This window comes from Aegilops tauschii, chromosome 5, assembly GCF_002575655.3.
Source record: "Aegilops tauschii subsp. strangulata cultivar AL8/78 chromosome 5, Aet v6.0, whole genome shotgun sequence".
NCBI classification, from domain to species: Eukaryota; Viridiplantae; Streptophyta; class Magnoliopsida; order Poales; family Poaceae; genus Aegilops; species Aegilops tauschii.
The window spans coordinates 357,957,256-357,973,446 of record NC_053039.3 but is presented as its reverse complement, the minus strand read 5'-3'; positions in this window follow the sequence as shown (position 1 = coordinate 357,973,446).

Below are 16,191 nucleotides of genomic sequence, written 5' to 3'. Positions count from 1 at the left end.
TTGTTTCTTTCCTAAGGCGTTGCTTTTGGAGAACCTTCTTTATAGTCAGGGTGCTGTCTTTTTTTTACGGTGAATCATAGGGTTTTTATTCCAAAATGATAGAGTTACAATCTTCAGCGACTAAATTGCTGCATGGGGGTGACAGACCCAGCCAACAAGCTGTACTATCACCACATCTACCAAAATTTGCTAAACCATGTGCAACCCTATTTTGTTCTCGAAGGATTTTGACAGGAATAACAACCCTATCACTCAAGTAACTTTTGATCTCCAAAACCAAATGGCCATATATTGATCTGCTAAAAGAATCATCAGAGAGCATCTCGAGGGCCACAACACAATCAAACTTGTCGAAGTAATGGGCCACGGGTAGCCTAACCCGAGTCCCTGAGCATTTCAATACATTGGGCCGGCTGCGCCCCTCAAGCATCAAGGATGAAGCGCCGCCTTCTGGTGGCCGGCTGGCTCATACGACCGGCTGCCAGAAGACGGCCTAGCACCAGAAGACGGCGCCGAGACGTGCTGACTCCTAGCAGGCGGCCCATGACGCCCTCAAAATCTGCGCCCCCATTAAGAAGACAAGGCAGGATGTGACTATAGTGTAGCCCATCACCCCCATATCCAGGGCACGGCGCGGCCACAGTGTCCCGTACAGGCAGAGATCTCCGCACGACGCGGCACTGTTGCCACTCCACCCTTGACGTCACTCCTGTCAAGCGGAGCCCTGCTCCCACGACGGCCTATCGGTATGGCCTGCAGGCGGCGGGCCCTACCAGGCAGCGAGAGCCCGGAAGGCGGCAGAAGCCTCACCAGTCGGACCCGAGGGAGGCCGGCCTCTGGCAGGCGGCCCACTCCTCCCCCGGAGTCCGTGCACCATTAACCAGATGAGACATGGTGTGGCTACAGTGATCTCCACCAGACGGCGGGACTGTAGCCACGCCTTCCCGTCCAAGTATGCGCCATTAGCATTACGGCTACAGTAACAAGCAACCGGCAAGACCCGCGCGCGGCGGGAGCGGCCTGTCGGCCCCGTACCAGACCAGTCGGCAGGGCCCATCAGGCGGCGGGCCCTAGCAGCCGGTGGCCAGAGACGCTGACAGCCGGGTCCTACACCCTGCCAGATTACCATTGTACCCCTGGGGGTAGGCCTATATAAACCCCCCAGGGCACCCATGCAAAGGGTTCCCAACCTATTAGACCTAGACTCACACCTAGAGAGAGGAGAGAGTTGGCCCTGCTTTCTTCTACCTCTAGCATACAGCTCGAGGAGCACCATTGTACTCAATAGTGCCTTAGTGATCATGCAGAGACCCCGCAGAGCAGGACTATGGGTGTTATCTCCTAGGAGAGCCCCGAACCTGGGAAAAGTACGCCGACGTTCGTGTCTATGCCTCATCCCGCTTCCGGGCACCGGCGACGTTCTACTCGCTCCCACCATGATAAGCCATCCCTTGGCATATGTCGCACCTAACCCCCGACATTTGGCGCCCACCATGGGGCGAGGTGCACCGTCGTCCGGAGACCTGTTCTAGATGGGAACCTTGTTCCTTCCCGGCGAGCGCAGCCAGCCCGGCATGCCAGACGCCGTCTGGGCTGATGCGCTGCACGACGCGGAGGTCGTCTGCGTGGCAAGCTGCCTCGCTGATCTTGTTGGCGAGATTCACCTCTCCGATGAGCCCATATCCGACGCGGGCATAGATGGCCCCGAGAGCCGCCTCGTCAGCCTCCTCGACCAGCTCCACGTCGTCAGCGAGCCTGATGTGGACTTGGAGTCGGTTGGTTCTACCGACCCGATGCTTGTCGATTCCGACACGGCGTCGCTCGACGCCTTTCCCACCAACGTGGTGGTCTACGACAAACCGCTTCCTCGCGCGGACAGTGGCGGAAGCACCGTCACGGAGGTGCTTGTCATCAGCCATGGCGAGCACTCTGGTAGACGTGGCAGGATCCGCTGTAGACGGCATTGCGGGACCTGGCCGCACCCCTACCCGAAGACGCCGACGGCGAGGCGCTGGAGGCGCATCGCAAGGCGCTCTATGACAGTGCTCAGAAGCTGGCCACGATGAGGCGCCTTTCCGAGGCCTACCAGTGCGAGGTCGACCGTGCCATTGGTGGCACGCCAGCTGCTGACGAGCCCAGTCGCATAGGCGCCGTTCGGCAACGCGAGGCTGTCATCACCAGCATGCTGGGGGCCGATCACCCGACTTACGCCACGCCTCAGGAGAACATACGAGCTGCCCAGGCGGTGATAGAAGAGCTGGAGCATTTGGAGGGCGACGAGCGTCGCTGCATGATGGGCCGCGTACAACAGCTCCTTGATGCAGCCGCCACGCAGCAAGAAGCCGGTCGCCGAGTGGCGGAGCCTGGCCTGCAGGTTGAGAATCAGCCCCCCCTCCCCCCGTCGAGAGCATGGCGCGACCTCCCGGACGCCGACTGGTGGCGCCCGCGGACGACGAGACAAGGAGCCGGCTGCAAGCCGCAGCCGGACGTACATCACCATCGAGCGCGATCGAGACGGCCGCCCGCGAGCGGTGGAACGACCAGGCGTCTACCAGCCTCCCCAGCTGTGACGCCCGGATAATTAAGCTACAGTAACCCTCTACTAATTATGCCACATCACCACGATTACTGTTGTTAATCTCACGATGATTCAAAACTCGTTCGAATTAAAATTTAAAATAAAGCCAAACTATAAAAGTTTTCAAATGTCAAACTAAAATGTTCAAAAGGTGGTAAATAATCCGTAGGCAATTATAGTGGTGAAATCAACTTTTTGTAAAGTAATTAAGTGGCCTAAAATAATTAAAACATGGATCAATTATTTATTAAAATGCATTTTCAAAATGTTAAAAATCTCCAAACTATGTAATTTGCCCCAGAACCTTTTTTTGTAACGATAGCATATATTACTATACTAATTGTGGAGCAAGTTTTGTTTTTATTAAGACTAAAATGGTTTAGAAACTAAATACAAACAGAAGTTGAAAAAAAAGAAAAAAAAAAGAAAAAAAAAAGAAAGAAAACCCCGAGCCTTCCCCCTCCCCTTCTGCCATTTGGCCCAACTGGGCATCCAACCCAACAGCCCGCAGGCCCAGCCGCCCCCATCGCTCCCTTATCCCCATGGGCGACAGGAACCCTAGCGGTTCCCTCCCCACTCATCCCCTCTCCTCCCTCTTTCCCCCACGATCCAGATCGGCGCGACCACGCCCCCACCCTCGTCGACGCCACCGCACCGGATCGCCGTCACTGTTGACCCCTCTCCCCTCGCTCCTCCTCCCGATCCAATCTGGATCGGGGCCGACCGCGTCGCCCGTCGCCGCGCAAACCCCGCCGCCACCTTGCCGACACCGCACGGAGCCACCCCGCCATCGCCGGCGCCCGCCTCCTCAACCCTTCGCCCCGTGTGGATCCGGTCGGGTCAGCCGATGCCCCCGACGCCCCACTCCTCGCCGCTCGCCTACGCCGGACCTCCTCCTCTACGTCGCCGTCGTCCCCGTCCTCTTCCCCAAAGACTCCACCGGGCCTCGCCGACCCTCGCCTCTGCAACGCCGGTGAGGCCACGGCCTCCCTCTCCTCTCCTCCCCCGCCCTGTTGCACGTCACCGTGCCCGCACCCCGTTCGCCCCTGGTCGACCCAGCGCGCGCCCACGCGCTCCTGTGCGCCCCCGCGCGCGACCCGCGCCAACCAGCCGCAGCCACGGCGCCCGTCGCCCCGTGCTGCCTACACCCGCCGCCGTCTCTGCCCCGCGGCACCTGGCCACGTCCGCCCGGGTCGCCGTCGTCGTCCGGGGCCTCATCCCACTCCCGCTGCGTTTGTCGTCCGCTGCGGCGGTCCTCTCCGCCAACCGCGCCACCTTGCTCCGGCCGTCGGAGCCAGGCCGTGCGCCCGCTCCTTCGCCCGCTGCCCGCGGCGCCTTGTCGGGCTGGCGCTCGTCGCCCGATCCACCCGGCGCCCGTAACCGTGCGCCCGCTAAGGTGCTTAGGCCTATGACATATGGGGCCCACCCCCGGAACGAAAAGAAAAAAATAGAAGAATAAAAATAAATAAAAATAATATAATAAATTAATTAAGATAATTAATTTACTTAATTAATCCTGTTAATTAATCTAATTAAGCCTAATTAATTAACCTAATAACTAATTAACCTAATTAACTACTGTTAATTAGCTAACAGCCCCTGATAGGTGGGACCCACCTGTCAGGTTGACCAGGTCAACGGTCAACGTTGACTGCTGACGTCATGCTGATGCATTAATTAAATTTCGAATTAAATTAATTTATTAAATTCTAAAAATGATTTAAATCTTTAAAATTTAATATAAAATAAACCGTAGCTCGGATGGAAAAACTTTGTACATGAAAGTTGCTCAGAACGACGAGACGGATCCGGATACGCAGCCCGTTCGCCCGCCACACATCCCTAGCATAGCAAACACGCAACTTTCCCCCTCCGGTTCATCTGTCCGAAAACGCGAAACACCGGTAATACTTTCCTGGATGTTTTCCCCCTTTGCCGATATCACCTACTACCGCGTTAGGGCACATCTAGCACCGTGTTTGTCATGTTATGCTTTGTGATGCTTTTATTGCTCTGTTATTTATTGTGTTCCCCCTTCGTTACTTCTTTCCGGTAGACCCTGAGACCGATGCCAGTACCCCTGTGATCGACTACATCGACGACGAACCCTCCTTGCCAGAGCAACCAGGCAAGCCCCCCCTTGATCACCAGATATCGCCTATTCTTCTCTCTACTGCTTGCATTAGAGTAGTGTAGCATGTTACTGCTTTCGATAATCCTATTCTGCTGCATAGTCTGTCATTGTTGATACAGTTGTTACCCTTACCTACCATCCTACTGCTTAGTATAGGATGCTAGTGTTCCATCAGTGGCCCTACACTCTTGTCCGTCTGCCATGCTATACTACTGGGCCGTGATCACTTCGGGAGGTGATCACAGGTATATACTATATACTTTATATACGTGACACATGTGGTGACTAAAGTCGGGTCGGCTCGTTGAGTACCCGCAAGTGATTCTGATGAGGGGGCTGAAAGGACAGGTGGCTCCATCCCGGTAGAGGTGGGCCTGGGTTCCTGACGGCCCCCGACTGTTACTTTATGGCGGAGCGACAGGGCAGGTTAAGACCACCTAGGAGAGAGGTGGGCCTGGCCCTGGTCGGCGTTCGCGGATACTTAACACGCTTAACGAGATCTTGGTATTTGATCTGAGTCTGGCCATTTGGTCTATACGCACTAACCAACTACGCGGGAACAGTTATGGGCACTCGACGTCGTGGTATCAGCCGAAGCTCTTCTTGACGTCAGCGACGGAGCGGCGCGCGCCGGATTGGACTGGAACGCCTGCTAGGCTAGGTCTGCTTCCGGCCGTGTACGCAACATGCTGGTGTGCAATGGGCGATGGGCCCAGACCCCTGCGCGCATAGGATTTAGATCGGCGTGTTGACCTCTCTGTTGATCCTAGGTGGGGCTGCGACGTGTTGATCTTCCGCGGCCGGGCATGACCCAGAAAAGTGTGTCCGGCCAAATGGGATCGAGCGTGTTGGGTTATGTGGTGCACCCCTGCAGGGAAGTTTATCTATTCGAATAGCCGTGTCCCTCGGTAAAAGGATGACCCGGAGTTGTACCTTGACCTTATGACAACTAGAACTGGATACTTAATAAAACACACCCTTCCAAGTGCCAGATATAACCCGGTGATCGCTCTCTAACAGGGCGACGAGGAGGCGATCGCCGGGTAGGATTATGCTATGCGATGCTACTTGGTGAACTTACCATCTACTCTCTTCTACATGCTGCAAGATGGAGGTGGCCAGAAGCGTAGTCTTCGACAGGATTAGCTATCCCCCTCTTATTCTGGCATTCTGCAGTTCAGTCCACTGATATGGCCCTTTACACATATACCCATGCATATGTAGTGTAGCTCCTTGCTTGCGAGTACTTTGGATGAGTACTCACGGTTGCTTTTCTCCCTCTTTTCCCCTTTCTATACCTGGTTGTCGCAACCAGGTGCTGGAGTCCAGGAGCTAGAGATCCCAAGGATGATTCTGCATGGAGTTCGGCTTCGAGGAGTAGTTAGGAGGTCCCAGGCAGGAGGCCTTGCCTCTTCGATCGTTGCTACTTTTGTGCTAGCCTTCTTAAGGCAAACTTGTTTAACTTATGTCTGTACTCAGATATTGTTGCTTCCGCTGACTCGTCTATGATCGAGCACTTGTATTCGAGCCCTCGAGGCCCCTGGCTTGTATTATGATGCTTGTATGACTTATTTATGTTGTAGAGTTGTGTTGTGATATCTTCCCGTGAGTCCCTGATCTTGATCGTACACATTTGCGTGCATGATTAGTGTACGGTCAAATCGGGGGCGTCACAAGTTGGTATCAGAGCCAACTGCCTGTAGGTATCCCCCTTCCAAACTCCTTGGCCGAAGTTGAGTCTAGTCATCCAAAACTGTTTTACTAACTTGGCTATGTGGCTTACGGGCCCACGTCGCCATTGGGTGGTATTAGGATCTTTTATTCCTCGACCTGTACTCCGGGACTCTGACATCTCTTCTATTCGGGTTAAACGATTTTACTAACTCTGACTCTAGGTTCTCGATAATACTTTCTCCCGGAGAGCCCCTTATTACAGATGATCGCCTGCTGCACTAGAAGATTCCGAAGATAATCTCCGATGTTCTCTCGAGACACTTGCGCCCACCGCCTTTGCAAAATTCCCTACCATTGTTATATCATTATGGATAACTACATACACTTGCCATTTCAATCCCATTGATCTTGTTATTACAAGATACCTCAGAAATTCTCTCTATTGTTCCGAGAATACTTTGTGCCTACTGCCTTGCAGTTCACTATCCACATAAACACCCCTACGGATAATTTGTCGCACTTACCGAGTATCCGCCCATCCCTAGTTGTTTGTGTGTTTCACTAAGTTCTTCAAAATAATATTCAATCTTCCGAAAATCCTTAGCAGCTTATTGCTTTTGAAATTCTTGCTTGCTTGCATTATGGTTAATCCCATAAGTATAGTAATCCTATTGGCATCCCTTGTCACTATCATTCTTGAGTCCATTGATTCAATAAGTTGTGAATGTTCACAATCATCAGTCGAATCCTAGGATTATCCTTTCGGCTCAGACGTCATTTGGATATGAGCTGGTTCTTGACCAATCAATGCCTTGATCGGTTGTGCTTTTAAAGTCTATTGAACTTATTCATTTTCGATCAGAACGATTTCTTCTGATCCCTTGATTTGGAAATCTTAATTCCTTTGCCTTTGAGCTTTGATGTAGTCAGTTGTTTCTATAATTAAATACCTTTGCATTGTTTCTTCCATTGGTGGTGTGCAAATGCTCACATCAACTCCGTTATGGACCGTCAGATCCTTTGTGGAATTTTCATCCGACAGTGTCCTTTGTACACAAAAACCTCGAGAAGTTCTTTCCCTGATACACAATGCCATTGCTAAATCCTATTCTTTGATATGGCCAACGATGCTCTGCTTTCGAGCTTGAGTTATTTACTTCTGAACTTTGTAGTATATGTTTCTAAGATGCCCCGATGGGTTGAGCCTATACCTTCCCTAAAACCGTATGCACCCGAAAGTTTACACAAGTCATACCATTCTGGTGTTTTACCAGATAATTTTCTGCTCTACAACTTCTTCGAAGACGAGAAGTAAATGATAGGTTAGACATTGAAGAAGTGGGAGTCGACCTTGAACTTTGTGTTCATGCCCATGGACACGATGTAGATCCTATCATAGAAGCTTCTTGTAATAATAACTATTTCCTTGATATGATATCGTCTAGTATCTGTGTATCGATCCTTTTGCAATCGTGGTTCCGACCATGTTCTCCTTTAAATACCATTTCTCGTGCAAGTTTAAGCACTTATCCTCTGCAGAGTAATACCCCCGTCCAACCTCTACTTTGGTCTGTCGTCGAGTATTACCCCCCCTGGTATCTCGAGAATGCCAAGGAACTACTTAACTTCTTATGAGTTCTTCATCAACTAATATTCTTGCCGATTCCATTTTTTCCCAACGGGTTCTGAGTTGTTAGAACCCCTCAAGGACACCGATAAGTGAATCAATTCCGCACTCCGATTCAATAACTCTAAGTAATTTTTGTTGCGTACGAGTTTAATAATCCTTCAAGTCATTCCTAGTATGCTCGGCTATGTCATTATCGTGCCGGTTTTAACTGTGCTACCTGGACCTTCCCAGCGCACAAATTCGACAGTGAGCTAATCTTGCGTCGATCTTCCTCGTCATATCACTTCTCCTTGAACAGCAAACTTGATTTCGAGTTTGTGCCCTACCCGTGGTTCCAATAACCTTTCGCTTTCATCATTCCTTTGACTTGATGTCATCGTCGATCAATTTCATCTTCTTGAAAACCTCTCGACAAATTTGTCGTGATCATTGTCAACAATTTGACTTCTTCCAAGTTGCGTGTCGAAATTCAGGATGAGAAATACCATCCTTGCCCCTCGATGAATTGTGTTATCATCGACAACATTCTTGCCTTCCCCCCAACACAAACTTATTCATATTTTGTGTTGTATCTTGACTTCCCTGCTATCCAACCTATGTTAAGTTCTACTGCGGAGTATTACCATCTTTGATGTCAAGAATGTTGTGAGGATTGCTCCACCTCTTAAGAATTCTTGCTATAATGATACTTCTCACCATCACCATTCTTTCTTGGTCCTCGTGTTGATTCCAACCGGGGTACCCACAAGTGGACGGTGTTGTTTGGATTCTGCACATCTAGCAACCCTATTGCTTTGAAGTTAATTGATCGATAATTCATTCTTAGCCTATCGGTTGCTGAACCACCATTCTAACATTGATCATGCTACCTAACCCCATATTTCGGGTGCACCTTTCAACCAATGTTTAATTGTGTATGTTTTCCTCGAGCATACATCATTATACCATTTGATCTGATAAATGTTATCTCCTTGTTCACATAATTTTGGAAATCCATCCCTTGGAAATCTCGATGATTTGTCGCTGAGTCCATCAGCCACCTCCTCATCCTCTCCTTGGTTTACTGATGAACTCTTGTTTCGGAACTCACTTCCATAGTTCATTTCCCGAGAATCTTATGCCGACTTCTCGTCAATTCGTGTCGCACCTTTTTATCTCAGGTTCCTGAGCCTGAGGTATCCTGACACCAATCAGATCTGAATCTCGGTCAGATATGATGGTTGGAACACATTTCCAAGAGTTATAACATTGGTCTTTATATGACCCGGTAAGGTGATGTCATGCCTAGCACACCTGGCCGGATGACCTATTTTTATAGTTTCCTTTTGGCAAGGTTAGTCATTCTTCCGTGAGGAAATTTTAAGACTTATTCTATAAGTTGTTCTTGATGGATCCTTTTCGAATCCAAAATCTGACCCTTCCTTGATGACCATGTCAATGCTATCTCGAAGCATGTCTGTGGTACTGTGATTTTCAACAAGAACATTTGAAGCCCAATGCTAAACGTTTCTTGCTCAATTATTCAAACACTGTTGTATGGGTAATGTCATTAAATATATCTCCCCTTACCTAAATGATTTTCTACTTTATATCCTGTCATGGATATCATGCCCTACCTGTCCGTGGGAAGGATATACCCCTGGAATATGTGTTTTAACACATTTTCCTTTCCATTGTTCTGTTTAATCTGATAATCATATTTTTCCTTTCCATTGTTTGGTTTAACCTTTCTTGTGATCAATATGATCTAAGCAGTAATATTTTCCTGCTTATGAAAACACCTCGGCGTACAACCTAGTCAGTCAGACCCTGTTACGATTGTTGATGACATTCCGGTAACCACCGATGGACGAGAACTTTGCCTATTGGACCGCCTCGTTCAACGAGCAGGAAAATGGTTCTCTTCGTCCCTCGCCCTTGGTACCGACGTTGTTGCCGACATAACTGACATGCCTTCCTATCTTGATCGTGCATGTTGCCACCGCTCCTTCTACTTTTACCCACATGGTGGGCCCATAAACCACAGTTCCACAGGATCGAAACCCGACTCTCCTGTACACCCCCTGTTCCCAAAGATATTCCCCGCACGTGGCCTCGTAGGTAATTCACGAGCCACCTTCCGAGAGATCGTCGATTCTATTATCAGACACAAAACTAATTCTCGTTGCTCTGAACCCCTTTCACGCGCTGTTTCGGGCAACGACGATGGTCTATCCGCTTGAAACTTCTAATGGTACCTTCTTACTTTGCTCTCTATGTGTTTCATTTGTTCAACTCGAGAGATACTCATGTATTCATTCTTGGGATACCCCCCCCGATGATTTTCCCTTATAACATTCTATCGTTGTAGAGCTGCCCCTTACCTATTCGTAAGTACGATGGAGTTCCCGAAGAAAGGACGACAACTTCATCATGATGCACTGGAATAAAGAATAGAAGACATCAACGAAAGGGATTGACTTCTTCGAGAAGATCCGTTAGAATTTCGTACCCAAATCCCTTCCCCCTTACTCTCGCTCCTAAATCTCGGGACGAGATTTCTTGTAGTGGAGGAGAATTGTGACGCCCGGATAATTAAGCTACAGTAACCCTCTACTAATTATGCCACATCACCACGATTACTGTTGTTAATCTCACGATGAGTCAAAACTCGTTCGAATTAAAATTTAAAATAAAGCCAAACTATAAAAGTTTTCAAATGTCAAACTAAAATGTTCAAAAGGTGGTAAATAATCCGTAGGCAATTATAGTGGTGAAATCAACTTTTTGTAAAGTAATTAAGTGGCCTAAAATATTTAAAACATGGATCAATTATTTATTAAAATGCATTTTCAAAATGTTAGAAATCTCCAAACTATGTAATTTGCCCCCGAACCTTTTTTGTAACAGTAGCCTATATTACTATACTAATTGTGGAGCAAGTTTTGTTTTTATTAAGACTAAAATGGATTAGAAACTAAATACAAAGAGAAGTTGAAAAAAATAGAAAACAAAGAAAAAGAAAAGAAAGAAAACCCCGAGCCTTCCCCCTCCCCTTCTGCCATTTGGCCCAACTGGGCATCCAACCCAACAGCCCGCACGCACAGCCGCCCCCATCGCTCCCTTATCCCCATGGGCGACAGGAACCCTAGCGGTTCCCTCCCCACTCATCCCCTCTCCTCCCTCTTTCCCCCACGATCCAGATCGGCGCAACCACGCCCCCACCCTCGTCGACGCCACCGCACCGGATCGCCGTCACTGTTGACCCCTCTCCCCTCGCTCCTCCTCCCGATTCAATCTGGATCGGGGCCGACCGTGTCGCCCGTCGCCGCGCAAACCCCGCCGCCACCTTGCCGACACCGCATGGCGCCACCCCGCCATCGCCGGCGCCCGCCTCCTCAACCCTTCGCCCCGTGTGGATCCGGTCGGGTCAGCCGATGCCCCCGACGCCCCACTCCTCGCCGCTCGCCTACGCCGGACCTCCTCCTCTACGTCGCCGTTGTCCCCGTCCTCCTCCCCAAAGACTCCACCGAGCCTCGCCGACCCTCGCCTCTACAACGCCGGTGAGGCCACGGCCTCTCTCTCCTCTCCTCCCCCTCTCTGTTGCACGTCACCGTGCCCGCACCCCGTTCGCCCCTGCTCGACCCAGCGCGCGCCCACACGCTCCTGTGCGCCCCCGCGCGCGGCCCGTGCCAACCAGCCGCAGCCACGGCGCCCGTCGCCCCCTGCTGCCTACACCCGCCGCCGTCTCTGCCCCGCGGCACCTGGCCACGTCCGCCCGGGTCGCCGTCGTCGTCCGGGGCCTCATCCCACTCCCGCTGCGTCTGCCATCCGCTGCGGCGGTCCTCTCCGCCAACCGCGCCACCCTGCTCCGGCCGTCGGAGCCAGGCCGTGGGCCCGCTCCTTCGCCCGCTGCCCGCGGCGCCTTGTCGGGCTGGCGCTCGTCGCCCGATCCACCCGGCGCCCGTAAGCGTGCGCCCGCTAAGGCGCTTAGGCCTATGACATATGGGGCCCACCCCCGGAACGAAAAGAAAAAAATAGAAGAATAAAAATAAATAAAAATAATATAATTAATTAATTAAGATAATTAATTTACTTAATTAATCCTATTAATTAATCTAATTAAGCCTAATTAATTAACCTAATAACTAATTAACCTAATTAACTACTGTTAATTAGCTAACAGCCCCTGATAGGTGGGACCCACCTGTCAGGTTGACCAGGTCAACGGTCAACGTTGACTGCTGACGTCATGCTGATGCATTAATTAAATTTCGAATTAAATTAATTTATTAAATTCTAAAAATGATTTAAATCTTTAAAATTTAATATAAAATAAACCGTAGCTCGGATGGAAAAACTTTGTACATGAAAGTTGCTCAGAACGACGAGACGGATCCGGATACGCAGCCCGTTCGCCCGCCACACATCCCTAGCATAGCAAACACGCAACTTTCCCCCTCCGGTTCATCTGTCCGAAAACGCGAAACACCGGTAATACTTTCCTGGATGTTTTCCCCCTTTGCCGATATCACCTACTACCGCGTTAGGGCACATCTAGCACCGTGTTTGTCATGTTATGCTTTGTGATGCTTTTATTGCTCTGTTATTTATTGTGTTCCCCCTTCGTTACTTCTTTCCGGTAGACCCTGAGACCGATGCCAGTACCCCTGTGATCGACTACATCGACGACGAACCCTCCTTGCCAGAGCAACCAGGCAAGCCCCCCCTTGATCACCAGATATCGCCTATTCTTCTCTCTACTGCTTGCATTAGAGTAGTGTAGCATGTTACTGCTTTCGATAATCCTATTCTGCTGCATAGTCTGTCATTGTTGATACAGTTGTTACCCTTACCTACCATCCTACTGCTTAGTATAGGATGCTAGTGTTCCATCAGTGGCCCTACACTCTTGTCCGTCTGCCATGCTATACTACTGGGCCGTGATCACTTCGGGAGGTGATCACGGGTATATACTATATACTTTATATACGTGACACATGTGGTGACTAAAGTCGGGTCGGCTCGTTGAGTACCCGCAAGTGATTCTGATGAGGGGGCTGAAAGGACAGGTGGCTCCATCCCGGTAGAGGTGGGCCTGGGTTCCTGACGGCCCCCGACTGTTACTTTATGGCGGAGCGACAGGGTAGGTTGAGACCACCTAGGAGAGAGGTGGGCCTGGCCCTGGTCGGCGTTCGCGGATACTTAACATGCTTAACGAGATCTTGGTATTTGATCTGAGTCTGGCCATTTGGTCTATACGCACTAACCAACTAAGCGGGAACAGTTATGGGCACTCGACGTCGTGGTATCAGCCGAAGCTCTTCTTGACGTCAGCGACGGAGCGGCGCGCGCCGGATTGGACTGGAACGCCTGCTAGGCTAGGTCTGCTTCCGGCCGCGTACGCAACGTGCAAGTGTGCAATGGGCGATGGGCCCAGACCCCTGCGCGCATAGGATTTAGACCGGCGTGTTGACCTCTCTGTTGAGCCTAGGTGGGGCTGCAATGTGTTGATCTTCCGCGGCCGGACATGACCCAGAAAAGTGTGTCCGGCCAAATGGGATCGAGCGTGTTGGGTTATGTGGTGCACCCCTGCAGGGAAGTTTATCTATTCGAATAGCCGTGTCCCTCGGTAAAAGGACGACCCGGAGTTGTACCTTGACCTTATGACAACTAGAACTGGATACTTAATAAAACACACCCTTCCAAGTGCCAGATATAACCCGGTGATCGCTCTCTAACAGGGCGACGAGGAGGGGATCGCCGGGTAGGATTATGCTATGCGATGCTACTTGGTGAACTTACCATCTACTCTCTTCTACATGCTGCAAGATGGAGGTGGCCAGAAGCATAGTCTTCGACAGGATTAGCTATCCCCCTCTTATTCTGGCATTCTGCAGTTCAGTCCACTGATATGGCCCTTTACACATATACCCATGCATATGTAGTGTAGCTCCTTGCTTGCGAGTACTTTGGATGAGTACTCACGGTTGCTTTTCTCCCTCTTTTCCCCTTTCTATACCTGGTTGTCGCAACCAGGTGCTGGAGTCCAGGAGCTAGAGATCCCAAGGATGATTCTGCATGGAGTTCGGCTTCGAGGAGTAGTTAGGAGGTCCCAGGCAGGAGGCCTTGCCTCTTCGATCGTTGCTACTTTTGTGCTAGCCTTCTTAAGGCAAACTTGTTTAACTTATGTCTGTACTCAGATATTGTTGCTTCCGCTGACTCGTCTATGATCGAGCACTTGTATTCGAGCCCTCGAGGCCCATGGCTTGTATTATGATGCTTGTATGACTTATTTATGTTGTAGAGTTGTGTTGTGATATCTTCCCGTGAGTCCCTGATCTTGATTGTACATATTTGCGTGCATGATTAGTGTACGGTCAAATCGGGGGCGTCACACCAGCGCAGAGACAGGCGCGTTTCTCCACCGCCTGTTGATCACCCGACACTCGGCGACCGCCTTGGCCCCCGAGAAGGAGTCGGAGAAAATGACGCCCGCCATCGGATCGATCGCCTCAACCGATCCCTGGCGATAAAAGAAGAAGATGCGCTGGGCCCGCCCTGTTTCGGCCCCCGCATCCGTGACGAGCCCTTCCCCAAAGGGTTCACACTCCCAAGAGATACGCCCAAGTACACCGGCTCCGTGAAGCCGGAAGACTGGCTGGTCGACTACTCCACAGCCGTCAGCATCGCAAACGGCAACAAGCGCGTTGCCGTGAAGTATGTTCCGCTCATGCTCCAAGGCACCGCTCGGACATGGCTGAACAGCATGAAGCCCCGCAGCATCAACAGCTGGGTTGATTTCACCAAAGCCTTCATCCGCAACTTCACCAGCATGTACAAGCGGCCGCCCAAGCCTCGCCAGCTCTCCTTGTGCGTCCAAGGCCCCAACGAGTCGACTCGCGACTACCTCACGCGTTAGGCTGATCTGCGCAACTCCTGCGAGGGCGTGCACGAGGTGCAGGCTATTGAGTACTTCACAGCCGGGTGCAGAGAGGGCACTCTGCTCAAGCACAAACTTCTCTGCGACGAGCCGGCCACCCTCGACGAGTTGTTGATCATAGCGGACAAATACGCCACGACCGACTCCTCCATGAAGGCGGAGATTCAAGTTGATGCATCCGACAAAGTGGCTCCTCAAGCTCCTCGGACCCCGGCTAGTGACACCAGTCGGCCGCAGCAGCAAAACGACAACAAGCGCAAGGCGCCACAGCCGGCTTCCACAAGCCGGCAGATGGCGACAGTCGAAGACCAGCAGCCGGAAGGGCAACCTCCTCCCAAGCGTCAGAAGGGCGGAAAGCCCAACTGGTTGCCCGCCTTCTCATACGAGCAGACTCTCGATGGGCCCTGCAAGTTTCACAGCGGTGCAAAGCCGTCCAATCACACCACTCGGAAGTGCCACTGGCTCACCCGGATCGCCAAGGGCGATGGACTCCTGCCTCCTCCGCCTGCCGGCCCGCCGCCACCTCCTCCCCAGCAGCCGGCGGTTCGGCCAGTCGGCGCAATACAAGATGAATATCCCGAAGAGCATGGAGTTTATGTCGTGTTCACCAGCGTGGCCGACGATAAGCACAGCAGACGGCAGCGGCAACAAGAAGTACATGCAGTAGCATCAGAGGCCCCCGAGTTCATGCATTGGTCTGAGAAGCCTATCAGTTGGAGCAGAGCTGACCACCCGGAGGTGATGCCCTCTCCTGGTTCTTATGCCCTGGTCTTGGATGCCACCTTCGCAACAGAGAGACGGGCTGCTCATTTCTCCCGAGTGCTGATAGATGGTGACAGCAGCATCAACATCCTATACCGTGACACTATGGAGAAGTTAGGAATCAAGCAGAGGCAGCTTCAGCCCAGTCGGACTGTATTCCACGGCATAGTCCCTGGCCTTTTCTGCTCACCAATCGGCAAGACCCAGATAGACGTCATCTTTGGAGACAAAGATCACTTCCGCCGAGAGCCAGTCTGGTTTGAGGTGGTGGACCTTGAGAGCCCCTATCACGCGCTACTTGGCCGGCCTGTTCTGGCCAAGTTCATGGCGGTCCCCACTATGCTTAACTCAAGATGAAGATGCCAAGCACCAAGGGAATCCCAACTGTCGGGGATATACCCCGCGGCGTAACCCGGCCGGAAGTATAACCCGGCCGGACTTGGCGGTTTACTTGAGACCCGGTTGACACTTGGCGATTCACTGGCGACCCG